General features: G+C 37.3%; 1 protein-coding gene across 4 annotated transcripts in view; it reads left to right on the top strand.

Moving 5' to 3' along the window:
- Nucleotides 1-16,630, top strand: part of peak1 (pseudopodium-enriched atypical kinase 1) — a 92,231-nt gene that overhangs the window by 51,005 nt on the left and 24,596 nt on the right. The window lies entirely within an intron of this gene.

Genomic DNA, 16,630 nt, shown 5'->3' with positions numbered 1-16,630 from the left:
TTTCGGATCAGAACCACCAAACTCCAGAGAACACTTAGCAGGGCTTTGAAACAAAGTCCTACTTAAATCATTAGTGGGGGGGGGAAAAAAAAAAGAAGGGAAAAAAAAGCCTGTCCCATCATCACTACCAGGCTGATGCTGTCCAAAATCATAATGAGAAGGCAGAGAGACATTCTTCACTCACAGAAACGGTTTCTTTTTGGTGGTGGTAATTGGGAACTGTTATCAAATCTGTTCCCTTGTTCTATTTTCTCCCAGAGTTGAGAGCTGTAGCAGAAAGAGCCGTTTGTTCTTCGGAGAAAGTAGGACAAGCTTCTCCAGCTTCATTTCAGTCAGAGCTCATGTTTCCTGTAGCTTCCTGAATATTCCAGATATTCCACATCACAGTGTGATGGCTCCTTCAGCCTGGAATCAGCTCCAGTCTGAACTCAAGATGTCCGAATTGATTTCACTGGACTCATTTCGAGTGATTCTTAAAAACAGGCAACGAGATTCTTTTAAATAGTGTCACTGTTTTTAAATTGTTTTATACTGTTTTATACTTGTGTTTATGTATTAATCAATTTTGTTTTGTAACCAGGTTGCTGTGCACTGCAGACTTCTGCCCAGGTCCCCCTTGAAAATGAGATCTGGATCTCAATGGGGTTTACCTGGTTAAATAAAGGAAATAAAAAAAAAAATACATATACTGTATATACGGCGCTATAAATGTTCTCCAGTTAGACCAAGTGTGAACAAAATCAGCTTTTATGTTTTAATTTCTTACATGCATCTGATGTGTTTATTCTGTTTTTCTGTACAGATAGATCTCAGTAAATTAGAAGAGTTGCTATAGTTCAGTAATCCAATTTAGCTCACACACATTATATATATTCATGTCCCATGGTGGCATAGTTCAAGCGCTGGTTTTTGTTCATTTGATGACTGGCGTACAGCTAATAAAAATCCAAGAAGGAATCCTGGCCACTGTGATAATGACCATTAGGCTCATCTTCATTGTTGCATTTAGTATCTCGTCTTTCTTTTACAGTGACCAAGAAGGGTCAACACAGCATCAAAAGCGTTAACAGCAAAAAGCTGCGTTGGAGGTTATGCTAACACGTAATGTAAGCTGAAACGGATGTTGTGATAAAATGAAATTTATTCTAAAACTGAAATTATGCTAAAATGGAATTCCTTTATCCCACTTTAGCATGACATCCATTGTGGTTTGTGTTGTTGAGTTGTAGCTTTTGCATTTTTTCTGACCCTTGTGGGCCACCGACCGTATCTCTATAAGCTACCATAGAGAATTTATGGGATTTAGTTTTTGCTAATGAAACACTTTGATAACCTGAGCATTGTGAAGCAGGTGTCTGTAGTTTTGTCAGGTCCCGAGCCCTGCTGAAAAATTAAGTCGGTATCTCCATAAAGCTTGTCATCACTTGTGAACCTTTTTCATTTTAACCTTATTTTTTCCTCCACTCCAGTTTATTTGCCTTCATAAACATCCGGCTTCTTTAGCAATGAAGTTTGGTGTACACCCTGTATTCTGGACAAACGTCGACTCAGCAGTGTTCCTCATATCTCTGCTGTCCATAACATGGCTAAAACGTAACGCTGCTCTAAAAGTAATTTATTTGTTGGTTTTGGTCTTCATCTTTTGTTCAATCTGAGACAGATTTTTTAAATTTTCTTTAAATAAAATCCACTTTGGTTGAAAGTAACAATTTTGTGCAAACTGTGTCCATATGAATTTTACTTTTTAAATAAGATTATTCACGTAAATGGACTTTAAATTGAGATTGAAGTTTACTGGGATGCATCTTTATCCATTAGTGTTTTAAAATATATTTAAAAAAATAGAATACCACTTTGAACTAAATCAAAACCAATTACATTTTATTTGTATAGCACATTTCAGCAGCAAGGCATTTCAAAGTGCTTTACATAATTAAAAGCAGAAACACAGAATAACAAATAAGCAGTAAAAAAGATAAATACATTTAAAACTTTTTATTAAGTTTATGGTTTTTCTGTTGGGATCTTAAGCAACTAACAGACCCGATGCTAACCCATTATGGTAACAGAAACAGTATGAACATGTCTAAGACGTAACAGATATCAAGAAAAATAAAAAACTCATGAATGCAAGTTTTGCAGTAACTGTTACAGGCTTACTCCACATTAAGTCAAACAGATTCCTGAGCACTGAAAGTATCACAGGGCATACCTTGCCCCCTGAAGTGCCTAAAAACCTGTGTTAGTGAAAGCAATGTTGTAGTCATTTATAACAAGTGTATCAGTGGGACTTTATGGCCTTGAAGCCGTAGGAATTTGCTGTGATCCCATCTGATTGCTGTTCCCTGCATCCCCACTGGCAGTCTGAAAGGATCCAGCTCTGTTCTTCTACTGTTCATTTTCCCTGATGGATAGCTCGGCTCGTTTTACCATCGGGTGGAGGGCGAGCCTTCATGAGCTCTCCATAGTCACCACCCTGCAGCCTCGGGCTAATCTGTGTCGTTTTTACACTGCAGTGTGCAGAGTGTTATTGGATATGAAAGGCTGTGTTTGTGTTAAAGTCAAGAATACTGGAAAGATGTTGTTCTGTTGTTTATTTTTCCCGTAATGTAGCTTTTTTTTTCGCACAAAGAATATATGTAGGAGATGATTTAAACTCTGCTACAATAGACCAGCTAGATCTGCATTTGTGTGGAAGTAATTTGGGGAACAGGATGTCCTGCATCCTTAAAATGTCTTAAATTCATTTCAAAATTAAGTTTGAATTCAATATGTTATTCCCAGGTCTTACATTTAGTCTTTACAGGACTGTTTAATCTCATATGTTCCATGTATTTTTTAAATTTTTTTTTTTTTGTGGGACTCTACAGTCAGGCAAAAGTTTGAGTTGCTGTATTCCTTGCGTTCTGACTTGAGACGGTTGAGGCTACCGCTAACTAGCTACTGATGTACCCCTTCAAGCTAGCTTGTTTGTGTGTATCATAGGTAAGTGCAAATTTATCGCAGGTTGGATGGAGAAAGTTTGTACATTTTTGTGGAGATACAGATCTTAAATTTCATTCATAATGGTCTTAAAAAGTCTTAAATTTGAGTTGGTTGTTTGGTTGGTTTTTCCAAAAAGACAGTAAATGCTGATCAGAACCCTAGAAAATAACTTTCTATGTAAAAAAAAAAATACAGCTTTTACACATAGCTGTCAGTTTTAAGTGTATTTATGGAATTAGAATGGTTTTAAAAAAGTAAATATTACTACTTTAACAACCACTTTAACCACATTTTGTATTAAAGTGATGTATGTCAGCAAGATAAATCACTATTTCCTCAGGAGACCTGGTCACATTGATACAATTATTTGGGAAAATAGTTTATTGATTTAATATTTTATTCATTGAAGAAAAAAAAATCCCATAACAAATTATTTTGACTTTCAGACTTTCAGTGAGAGATTTTTAAAAATTAAAGAGAAAGAAAAAGGATGTTTCTCAGATCATGATAGGAGAATCTGATGCTCATGGATTTCAGGCCATTTCGCATCAACTGCTGTACATGAATGTTGAAGAATTCAGCATGTTGCCACAGCAGAAACACACCTCTACCAGCTGCTATATCCTCACATCTGATCCCTGGATAGAGGAATTAAAAGATCAAGAAAGCTGAAAAATGAATGCATGCATGTGTATGCAAGTTTTCCGTCAGATGTGGTCACCGCTGGAAGGGAGCTCTCAGGAAAATGAGTGAGAACCGCTGAGTTAGTGTACATATTTCTGATTTTTTTTTACATTTTTGTTTTATCCCAAGCGATGCATGCATTAATTTTTAACATGCTATGCCATGCTAGTGGATAATTCTCCACTAAAGATAAAAACATGGATTAAAATCTATGAAACTTTAGACCACCTTAAGATCAGACAAGCAATAACTACATCTAAGAACTGGTCATTTAAGGTCTGTACTGAATGAATCTATAAAACACTATTGGAGGCAAAAAAAAACTTGTTTTCCACCCCAGAAAATATTGCTAAAGTTTTATATCTTCCATTCTTGTGTGAGAGATTTATCATTACATCTTTGTGGAAATTGCCTTCAATAAGTCTAAATTTGCTCTCTGCTTAGAGCATGTGAAATATTACGCTGCATGTTTCACATTTATGATTTACACATGGCACCCAGAAAATATTGTTATGCTCTGGAGACGTAAAAATACAGAGGAGTCTTTTGGCCGTTAATGTAAACGGGAAGCTCTAAATGTTAGCTTGTGGATTTCTGGAAACAAATCACTTCTGACACACTGAGCTCATGACTCACATGACTGATTGCCTGAACTGAATCAGTTGTTACTGGGTTTAGAGAGTAAACATGACCGATACTTAAAGAAAAAATGATCCAAAAACACAGTAAAATTAAAAGCTGCCACACAAAGTCATTCCCTTTCTTTTTTGGCTCATTTATAGTCAAGTTGGATGATTTTTTTTTTTTCTCTTTCATGTTCAACACCCTGTATCACCCCCTACTGACAGTTTATATCATAAAAGCAGATCTGAACTTAAAGGGAACCAATTACACAAAATTCACATTTTGCACGTTTTTGTCTATTTGGGTTTTTACTGCTTCTAAAAACAGATTAAGAAAAACCGCCTAGCTGGTTTTTGGCAATTAATGTTTTTTTTAACGTCGTAAACCAGCAGGCACTGCCCTCAGCCCGTGACTTGTGTTTGTTTGGCCAGCTAGTTTTACTGCTTTTTGCGCTGCTGGAAAAGACAAGTGTTTGTCTTCTACTTTACCACCCAGAAACCACTTGCTGCATTCTTGTTGATTGTGCAGGAGGCCCCACTTCTGCTTTTCAAAGATGTGTGGATGTTTCATTGCACATCTGTTTGCAGACTTTTTTACACGCGAGTATAAACGTTGAGCTTGGGATTGTGGCCAGCAGCAGCTTATTTGGATTTAAAGTGACAAGAGGCCCTAAAATATCCCATTCTGAGAGGAGCTCGAGATGGGAATGATTATAAGAATGATTTTGTGCAAATAAATAAATAATGGACATATTTTGAATAGCTCATAGATTGATCTTAACATAACCTGTTCAAGGAAGCATAATAGGCCACCTTTAAAAGTTTGTTTTGTAGTAATTTTGTCACCTGAAACATTGATTCATGTTTCTTTAATGCAAATTGTCCTTTATGGGTTTTACTTCCTGCATCCTGAACGCCCTGCTGTACTGAAGATGATCTGATCTACAAACCTGTTTACCATGAAAATGCAGTTGAAGTAGCTGCTACACAAACTTTCCACAAACCCATCTTCCTGCTTTTAGAGCAAATATTACATAATGAATCTCTGTTTCTTTTGCTTGGGTTGTGTGTGTGCGTGCGTGTGTGTGTGTGTGCGCACGTCTCGTTTGTTCACCCTGTGTGTTCTTTGTGTGTACTGTGACTCCTACGCATCTGGCTTGGTCTGCCTTGCCACTCTGCTGGTGTTTTTCTGGAGGCTAGCGGGTTGCCTTCCCAGGAGACCTCCACTGGCTCTTTCCCAGGCCGGGCTGCAAGCACTCTCCCAGAGCTTGCACAATACCAAATACCACAGAAGAATGTGGTTGCTTTCTCATTTCGCCCCCACCTTTTTTTCCCCTCCCTTTATTTGCTCTCCATTTTTCCTCATTTTATCCAAGGTTTCATACTGTCTCTCTCTTAGTGTGTGACTCATGAATGCCTGAAATGATCACTCTTATCACATTACACCATATAATTGTTTAAGTCATGCCTGCTGGTTGAGTATGGTTCCAGATATAGCTTAGCATTGCATTAACTCTTCTAACTTGCCTTCTTGTATGACTGGTAAAGATACTCCATAGACTGGCTTGATTAAAGCAAATAAATCCAGTTTTTTCTTGGGACCTTATCGTCCTTTGCTGTTTTCGAAAGTTCTCTTAAAAATCTCCTAATCCACAGTTTGGTTATCCTGTGATTATACAGAAACCAAACTGCAGATAAAGAGGCTTTAACCTGCCAACAGGTGATAACTGAACCCCTCTGTTATCAGGCTTTGTTTTGACATTAACAAAGTCTTTGAGCATTTGTATTAGTTGTGTCTAAGGTACGTCCGTCACTGAATCAGCTCTAAGTTGAGCCTATAATGGAGCGATTTAGTTGTCACATTACTCATTACTCTGTCAACACAACAAGCTTCAAGACGGCTTAGGCGCGTCGTGATTTTTGATCCATTTTTGGTAAAAAGAGAATTCAGTGAGTCATTGTACAATCCTTGCTTAGGTATTCACATAGTATATTTAGGATTACAGTAATTAACTATGATAATTACTTTTGTTTATACTTTTTTACTTTATTTTTTCTGTGAATAAAGTAGTATAATTGAAGGTGGCATGGCCAGCCAATAGTGTAATCAATTTAAAACTGTCAGTGTTGATGTTTCAGAAATGTTCCAATAAGACAGCGTCTGTATTTGGTAAATTTGCTGAATTTACATCATTATTATTATTTCCAGTCATCCAGACCACTCAAATCGATTTCCACTACAGACACTTTCATCCATGTGCATTCAAACACTTTTATTCATTGATACGCTGATCAATAGCAAACATGGGGCTAAGTGCCTTGCCCACGGGGCTCATGTGACGAAGGGAAGCAAGAAGACCAAGGAACACTTGTAAGTTAGGGAGAAAGTTGTAAAAAAGTTCAAAGCAGGATTAGTTTGTGTAAAAATATCTTCCTTTCATGTTTGAGTATGTTAAGAGCTGCAGAGATCAAAAAATGGAAAGCTAAGTTTGTTTCCTTTCACTTGTGTCACATAAAATTGCTGTAAAATACACTGAAGTTTGTGGTAATGTTATAAAATGTGAAAGAAAATGTTATGAAGCAATGTCAGCTTCTTGATCAGAAATTACCGATGTGCTACAAAGGTGAAAGAACGCAGAAAAATATATGTGATGGGGTAAAATCCCATGATGGCTGTAAGTAAGGTTGATCTAAAGAGCTGTTGCACTTCATGGAGGGAAGTGTTAGCATTCCTTCATAACAACCATAGATGGTCTGAATATCTCTGTGCAAGGAGAATTAAGAGTTCCACATATTTTGTTCTTTTCATCTTTTATTTTTCTGTCCAGCAACCTAAAGACTTGGCACAGTTTTCTTTTTATTCAGTCAATATTTAAATCAAAACAAAAAATGTTTAAATCTAATGTTTCAGCATATTATGAAGAAATGAGCCATTTACGTTATGGAAAGACGCTCTTGACACAAGAGAAAACTCAGGTTTTTAAGAGCCGCTCATCGATTGATTGTTAGTCCATCAATAACCTCAATCAACTTTAGATTTATTCATTAATCAGTAACTTGCAGCCCTATTGGTGAGACGTTATTGGATTTGAAGCAAAAGCTGTCTTTATGTCTGTCACTCATGAGAAAATGAATCAGTCTGGAAGAAGAAGAGTAAAGATGTGTGCGCTCTGTTTTGGGTATAAAACACATCGATCATCTAACTCCAGTTTCTGCTTCATTAGTATTGATCAGCCTTTGAATCATCACAGTTTCTGCGATTCAGGATCTTCAAACCATCTTAAAGCATTCACTTGTTAAAGCTTTCATTCCTTCTTTCTTTATTCCAGTTTCTTCTCTCCTGGCGGCTCTGAGACTTGTTTGGGTCATAAAATCTCTTTTTTTGGATTATCTGTAGATCACACGCTGTCGTCAGTCGTGGTTGTGCCGTTTTCTTCCACATTATTTCTGCTTCCTGCTCTAGCCTCATTAACCTAAACTTTATGACTTACTGCTTTATTATTGAAGAGGAAATTAGTGCTCTCAGAGCACATTATTCTCATAAGCACATATACCTTAATTGCAAACGGTCTGCTTGCAATAGTTGAACGTTTACTTGTAGTTTAGCATTTGTATCGTCTGTAAGGGACTCACTAGTTTCTTTGTGTCCTCAATAACTGAGGTTATTGCTGTTTCCACTTAAAACTGAGAATTAATTTATGACAATCTGCCTATTATTTTCCTCTCAGAAACCAAGAAGCCACCAAACTTGTTCACTTAAAGGCTTTGTTTTCAAAATGAAACTTTTTTCTGGTGTTTCTCTCAAACCCAGTACGAGTATGTAAATAGCAGAGAAGATTTTGTTTTTATTTTACGTTCGTATTTAGCTGTAAACTGATTACAACCCATAACATGTTTAATTGAGCAGCTAATGAGGGTTGTGGGAGAGAGCTCCTCCAGGCTGGAGTGACATGCGGTCCCTCGGTGAAGTGACTGAGCTGAAATTGGGTTGAAACTCCATATTGTGTGAAACGATTCAACCGTGAAGTGGGCTTTAGTAGTGGAAATAAAAGCTTGTTGGGATATGCCACCCACCTCTGGGGTTATACAGTCACATTTACACACTGAAATTTGAATCATGATTCTTCTTTTTCTATGGTAGCTGTTAATTGATTAAAGTGGTTCCACCAGGTAAAGATCCAAACTGTTGGCAGCTCAGAGATATAGAGACGGATCCATCATTGCGTTTTAAAGTTTTGATATTCTTTTTGTAAAGCTTAAAACCTTCTGGGTCTGTGAGGTTTCCAAAAAGCCGCCAGCAATTCGAAATACAACATATTTCCTGACAAAGGTTGAGAGCTCAAAAAGATATAACAAAATAGAACTTTACACTACAGCGAACCTCTGGTATTCAAGTGGATAGTAATAACTAAAACCCACAAATATGTGAGACCCCTCTCTAAAAATGCTTTGAACTGTATATTTTATTGCTTCCAGCATCAACTACACCTTAAAATGGGTTAATATGTACACTGTAACCCGTCTTAGCACAACAGCAGTAGCTTACATCTGCAGTCTTCCCTATTTCCACTCTTGGGCGTACAGCCAATCAGCACCAAGGAAAATAAATGCTGCTCCTGGATTGCAACTAGGTATTTTAGTTTCCCAAGCTCCATTTCCTTTAAAATATAACACTTATGAAAAAATCTGCAACTTGGTGAATTTTCCGTAAATATTTTTTGGAATTATGTTCCATAGAAAAATCTGCCAATAGGTAAATCTGTGAATCCTGAACCGCGAATACGTCGGGTTTTGCTGTATTTCAGATCACAATCGTCTTAATTTAGTACCATTGTCTTAGCTCGTGTTGCCTTCCTGCTTCGCTTGGGTTCAGGTCCATATGAAGAGTTTGAATGGGTGTCTTTAATAGGAGACATCTGTTCAATTCAGATTTTTGCTGAAATGCATTTTTTTTTCGTTGTCGTTCATACAACTAACCAAATGTGACTGCAATCACACCTCAATGTGAACAGATTGTGACCCCAAAGTGACCCTAACACACAGAAAAGGATCCTAGGTTATGTTAAGTGCACCAAAATATTTGGATTAAAAACCGATTCTTCATTTCATAAAAAAAAACACACACAGTTTTCTATATTTCCTTTATTTGTGTTTCTCAAACTACTAGTATTTTGACTGGCCTGTCTTCGCTATCTGCCTTTATAGAATATGGAGGAATATAGTAAACTATATTTTTTATCAAATCAGTCAATGCTACACTACAGTTAGAGCTGATAAAAAGTGACCTTCATTTTATCAGTAGTATCACTAACCATAACGCAGCGTGTGCCCTCATCGAAACCCTCTTTCCAAACAGCAGTAGAAAATCCCATAACCCATCTGCTCATGGCTGTGGGTTTCAGCTTCACTTATTCTCCTATTATGAAGCTCGGAGAGCTCCCACTCTCCCTCAATAAACTTGTTTGTTCCAAACCAGCTCCCATACCGAGCTCATTTCTGAGGAGGAAGACGTTGCGTCTCTGCGGAGGGTTGATTGTGTAAAAAAACCTGATGTGAAATTTCAACAGGGTTCTGCTGTTTTGATGCATCGCTTACTTATTTCTCAGCGTCATTATCTCTGTTTTCATTGCGGTTATTGTTTTTTTTTGTTTTTTTTTTTAAACCACTTCTCTCTTCTTTCATGGTTTATGGCGCCTTGTTCAAGCATCTTTACACCAGAAACCACATTGTACGTTTACAGTCACAAACTTCAATATGTTCTCTGGTTTTTATGACGTTGTTTGTTCTCTAATGTTCTCTAACAAACCTCTGATGACCTTGACAGAACAGCTGGATTTATGTGTAGGTTAAATTTCACTCAGTTGGCTCCAGAGTTGGGTAGTAATTACTTACATTTTCTCTCAGGGAAGCCCGGTGCTAGGAAAGCAGCCTATTTCATTTTTGAGTTAAAAAAATATTTAAAATTGACTGAAAATTTGAAAATCAGACTAGATAATTATGTGTTAATGGAAGACATTACTAAAAATACCTAAACACCAACTATTAAGTCTTAAAAAAGACAAACAGAAAAAAATACAATTAAAATTAATGTCAATTTTTAACTTGTCACTTTATTCGCTGAAGTTGTTGTTCTATTATGATGTTCCTGTGAATGAAAAAGACACCTGACCTCAGTGTCCGTATGTGTTCACATACTGACCAAATTATGTTCCCATTGTCCTTCCAGCCATTTCACCAAAGAGGCTCCTTAACCCATCTTCATTGTCACTGTTAATAGTGTATAAAACAACCTACAATAATCAAAGAAACCGTCCTAAGCCTGGTGGGGGCACAAGCAAGATTTTTTTTTTTTTTTGGTGGGGGGATACTTTTAGGACTACTAAGTTGTACTTTTTTATTTTTACTTGAGGAATGTCATTATGAATTATTGCTGCTTTCTACATATTCTACCCACTGTGAGAAACTGCACTGAATGAAGAACAAGCTTGTTTTAACAAATAAATAAATAAAATAAAAAACACCAGACATGTGCAGTTTTTTGTTAAAGTTTTATATGTTTTATATTGAAAGAATTTGTTTTGGAAAAAGTATTATTTTGCCTGATTTGGTTTTGTAATTATTTATATGAAATATTTTTATTCTGGTCTTTAAGATACCAATATTTCTTTATATCTTTATATTTTGATCCATTTGATGACATAATTTTTAAATATTAAGTGATGTTATTTCCTGGACAGCTGCTTTTTACTTTAACTTAAGTTGAAATACATTGACATCAGCGTTTCCCCCAGAAAACTTGCAAAGCCCTGTGGTTGGAGCAGACAATTATCCAGCACCCCATTGTATTTTTGAGTTAAAATTTTTTTAAATGACAGGAAACTTGAAAATATTGCTTGATAATTATGTGTTATTGAAAGATTGGAAAATTAATATCTGAACACCATCTATGCAAACATTTTTAAAAACTTAAATAAATAAGCCTGGTGGGGGGAGGGGGCAAGTAAAGCCTGGTGGCCCACCAGGCTTATAATATACTGGGGGAAACCCTGGAAGTACTGCTGCTCTTAAATGACAGTAATTTTTTGGTACTTTATCCACCTCTGGTTGGCTCTATTTATTAATTATGTGTCTTCTTAGGGATACAGAAAAGTTCCTGTATTGCTCTGTTTTTTATTGATTTTAACTCGTGCCTGTTGGGTCTTCAGAGGTATTGTACTCATTTCAGTGTGGCAGTCGATGCACCCACCAACTTGTTGTGTCCGAAAACATCATTTAGACTCTGCTGGATAGAATGTGTCCTCCAATTTAGTCCTCCGAAATCACATTCTTGCCTCAAGCACTGCTTTCCAATCCCCTTCTCTCTCTTCCCCACCGCACCAGCCGAGCAGACGGCACTTTTTTCTGAGTCAGAATCAATTTGACCCGCTGGAAACTGGTGCAGAGTTGACGAGCTTTGGGTGGTGCGCCACTGTGGCTAAAACATAGGGGTTGCTAAACTCGTAGTGACATCTTTGCAATCATTCTCAGACAGCTTCCTGATGCTTTATCTCCTTTAATATGAGCATTTTTCTGGCATGTCAGTTCACTGAGCTATAACTGATGGGGGAAATGATGAGAAAAGGCCTCAAGTGTAAAAAGAAAAAAAGATGGATGGAAAAGATGAAAAGATGATCTTGGTGTCAGGATGCAAATAGTGGCTTTAAGGAGCTTCCTTTAGTGCAGTCATTTAAAACATAACTTGATAGTCATCTCAGTGTTTTAATGGATGTGACAAAAGTAAGTACTGGAGTAGATTAATTAATGGATAAATGCATTTGTGGTATACTGATGAAGTCGATTATTTACGGTGGACATATTGTAGTGGGCAGATTTGTTACCTATTAAAGAGGAATCTTTAAAATAAATTAATCTTTTATAATATCTATATCATTTAGAAAAATCAACTTTTCTAAAATTGGATTTGAAATTAGGATCGGCAGTTTGCCGATTGACAGCACAGGCTAGGTAACAAATTCTCGTCTCCCTTCAGTGCTCCATCTGGGCTTCCTCCCATTGACTTGAATTTCTCTGGTAGAATTAGACAAATCAGTGAACAGAAGAAGTTGTAAACTATGACATTGATTTTCTGTGCTGTTTTAGAATCGTAGTCTGCCTGTAGTTTTATCAATGGCAGCAGAGGAAGTGAACGAAGTCGTTCAGTCAATGTTGGCCACGCTTTCACTTATTGAATTAACCTTAACAGCCGCCTTGTTTGGATCAGTTCTTCTCTCTTTGCAATGAGGGATGGCTGTTTGTAGCGCAGGTAATTTCCGATAAGCTTCATAGCATTGAACTGGCACATTTCATGTGTCACAGCCAAACATAAACTATTGGGTAAAATTTAAACAGAGGCCACGCCTCCAGGTTTCTCGATAGCCGAAGGTTCACACCGTCTGTACAAAGTGACGCATAGAACAAGTTACTGGTTTTTACCAGTCTAGTTCCTAAGGGCATGAGGTAATTTTTCGATTAGTCATTCTTTGTTTTACGCTAAACCATCCTGGAGCTTTTGCAGTGAACATTCCAGTAGAGTTTAGCAAACTCCACACCTTGTGTAGGACAGAAAAGTATCTTGCCTCTCAGCCAACCCTTTGGCTCGTAAATAGCATCAAATAGATGTTACAAAGACTTGGTGAAGCCAAGATGACACTTTGATGTTTCAAGAGACTTTTTATCTTCCCTTAGAATGCTCCTCTTTGTACTTTGTGACTAGATATATGTGGATCCTCACCAGCCTAGTGGCTGGACCTCTGCGTCGTAATATTTCCACTGCAGAGAAACGGAGTGCCATGGAAGTTCTTAGAAAATCTGGTTGGCCTCAAATGTACAAGTTATTGCGATTCCTCATTAAATACTTGTGAAGATTGCAATACTAAACTCCTCTTTGAACATCAGGTGTCTGTTTGCTGCATATATCACACTATTTCTTCATATTCAAAAAGTCCCACTCTGGACTCCATGTCTTATGATCCTTCTAGCGTTCTGCAAATAAAGTTTTAACTCACCAGTTGCTTTCAGAAGCCGTACAAATCTGGGGCTCGCATGGTGGACCCATGAAGCCTATGTTCTGGGGGGGAGTGACGGCACAGAGCAGCAGGTGTTGTGTGTTATCTCCTCTGCAGCAAAACCAGACACTGTTTGCTGCAATCAGATCTGGAGCAGATGGCCACAGAGTGTTTTCCTACGTTGAATCCCACATGAACAGCTCACTCTGCAGCATTCAAGGCAGTCACAGACAATGAGACCAAAACGGTAAAAAGCTCACTGAATGCCCCATTTTGTTTTACTGTCTTCTTTTTTGGGTTTTTTTTAGTAGTGGAAGGTTAGTGTTGGGTTCATCATCTCTGTGGCTAGTTTTTTGTTTATACATTACTTTAAATCCAAGAGAGAAAGCTACACTTAGCTCCAGTGAACTCTCAGGATTTGTGTGGATATTTAAGATGAAACCATGTATCTGTTCTACTTTGAAACTCCATAGTATGTCCTCTACATGTGATGGATTGTAGTGATGACAGTTGTCTTCAAATTCATGAGATTTCTTCGTCTGTCCACGTATCACATGTGCAACCTTCATGTCGCTTTAAATGGAGATTAATAAAAAACTTTTAGCAAAACATCCTCAAAACGTATTTACTACTAGGCAATTGCTGTTGGTTTTACAACAGATATGAAACTGAAAAATTGACAAGATATATTCCTTACAAAATAAAGAGTTCAAAAAACAACTTTTCCATATTTACTTCACGTTAGGCTAGGGCTAAGCAATAAACCAATATCAATATATAACAGAATAGACACATTAATGCATAATGGATCTGAGAAAATATCCACTGAACTTCGATCCAGAACTGCACAGCATTCTGGGAGATGTAGGCAGAAGAACTGCTTCAGCTGTTTAACCTCTGATGGCCAGCTGAGCAAGGTGAGTGGCATCAACTATCTTGTTCACTCTTTGGTTGCTTAGCAACAACTTCAGGAGTAATCTGTGCTGCAGCAGTTTTAGGTTTTGCCACTGTGCCTCATAGCTACTTAAAAATAAAAAACAATGGTGTGGATTTAAAACTGTGGCTAAAACTTTCAGCATTTTGGGAGTATTTCAGATATTTAAAGCAAAAAAAAAAAGAAATTCAATAATTGGCTATCAACTAAAATGAAATGGTTATATTGTGATAAGTCTCAACCTAATGCCTAGTGTGGTCGCCAAATTGTTCACAGAAATTTTGTTTGTTCATTGATTATGAACTTGTCTTCATAATCAATGAAGGTTTTAAGACAAAACCTTTAAGACACTTGTCTTAAAACCTTCCGAAGAAGACTTGCAGAGTTGCTCTGCAGGGGTCCGCTGAGGTCAGGGATCACGATACTGCAGCTACACATGACCGGTGGACTTTATCTCGTGGCTTTGAAATCCTGACTTTTTCATATCTTAGTATACCTTGATACCGGTAACCAGCCCATGCTGTAGGTAATAAAAAGGCCAAAGATTGTATAATACAGTTATGATTTAAAACTGCTTTAGAAACAAATTGGTTCTAATTCATCACATTTCCATTGCCTTACATAATCTACATTGCATAATAAGCCAAAAATAGGTCACAATTTGGCTGATGGCCATCCTGCAAAAACATTAGCTCTGAAAGAAATGCTCTCATACTGAAGCAAAAATTATACAGAAAGAAACATTGCTTATTTCATAGAGACTTCTACTTTGATTTATTGTGTTGTGTAAATTTCGCCTCTATTGCGATAAGCACCCAACACCTACATGTCACACCAGATTACATTATCTCCTGGCTTCCCAGTTAGCGTGTGGCACTGATATTCATCTTAAGCACAGTAAGAAATTAGATTACAAGCAGATTTTGCTTCCTTGTGGTTGTAGTGTTGAATTAACTCTGCACAGATGGGGGAGAAATAGCAAGGAATTTGAAGGTGATAAAAAGAGTTGCCACGTCCCTCAGCAGGGTTTTTGTGCTTTGGGTTATGACATGAGTTTCTCCAGTCTGAATCAGAAAAATATTCTTATGCTTTTGGAAAGACATCGTCAGTTACTTGATGTGTCTCTCTTGTGATTTTGTTGGAATGATGGCCTGTGTTTTCCTAGGAGGATGCACAACGTGTGCTGCAACAGGATGAATCCTCTCCCATCCTTTACCAGTCAGTCAGCAAAGTTTTGTTCAGAAGTTCCTGCTGTATTGTGTCTGGCGCTGGGTGGGGTTTTCTCATGTTGAAGTTCATCTATACAGGATCTGACATACATGACTCCACGACTGGTTCACACATCTCTTAGCAATGAGTCACAGCTTCATTAGGATTTGATGAAAAATAACATTTACAAGGTCAGACCATAACCGAATCCCACAAAAAAAACAAAGCAAAACTTGAGCTATCCCTTTAATGGTTGCTAATTTCTTCATAATTAAGAAGCTGATGTATAGATTTTGAAAAAACAATTTGTTATATAAACAGCGTACCTTTAACTGCTTATGTGATGACCTCACTACTTTTTGCAAGGTTCCTGCAAAGTCTGAAATGAGTTTCAATCATTTTCCAAGTCTAGATAAGTACGGAAAAACGTTTTAAGTTTTCAGATTTAATTTTATTTTCAAAAATCTAAACAACTGCTAAACAACTCTGACAATGTGCTGTTTGCATCAATTCGTATTTTAACAATGTTTTTCTTAGTTTTGTTTTTTACACCACCAGCTGAGGTTGACTTTTTAAGTATCAGCTGTATGGTTTCTGAGTTGATGCTCAGTAGAGCAGCGGTTAGCTCTGTTGCCGTCCAGCAAGAAGGTTGTGGGTTAATTGGTGTTATTGAATTGTCCTTTGGCATAAGTGTGCGTGTGTACAATGTTGTTACTCCTGTGCATCTCTGTGTTGGCTGTGATGGACTTGCCACCTGTCCAAACTCTATCCCACTTCTGGTTTAGATACCAGCAAGTTAGTGTTGATGCCAAAAAGCTGTGGAATTGCCTTTTATCACAGTGTCGAATTAATAGCCAAATTCTGACAGAAAAATCTTTGTTTGTTTCATTAAGTTGGTTGTGATTTCTGCTTTTATTTCTATTTTATTTTTGTCAAACTGCTGTGTTTAGTATGATTCCTGACTTTGAGCTTTTGATTTAATGACAAAGTTGAAGCCCTTTGTCTCATAATCCTGACTAACATCTCCAATCTTCTGTCCTTCATCATTTGTGATTTTTACTCTTATGGGCCATTTGGTGGGTTGGGAGACGCATCACTGCACTTTTAATGGCAGTAGCTATATGAGGTGAAAGTTTGCCACCTTCTGGAGG

This window comes from Poecilia reticulata, linkage group LG6 (assembly GCF_000633615.1).
Source record: "Poecilia reticulata strain Guanapo linkage group LG6, Guppy_female_1.0+MT, whole genome shotgun sequence".
NCBI classification, from domain to species: Eukaryota; Metazoa; Chordata; class Actinopteri; order Cyprinodontiformes; family Poeciliidae; genus Poecilia; species Poecilia reticulata.
This window is presented reverse-complemented; position numbering and strand designations above follow the sequence as displayed.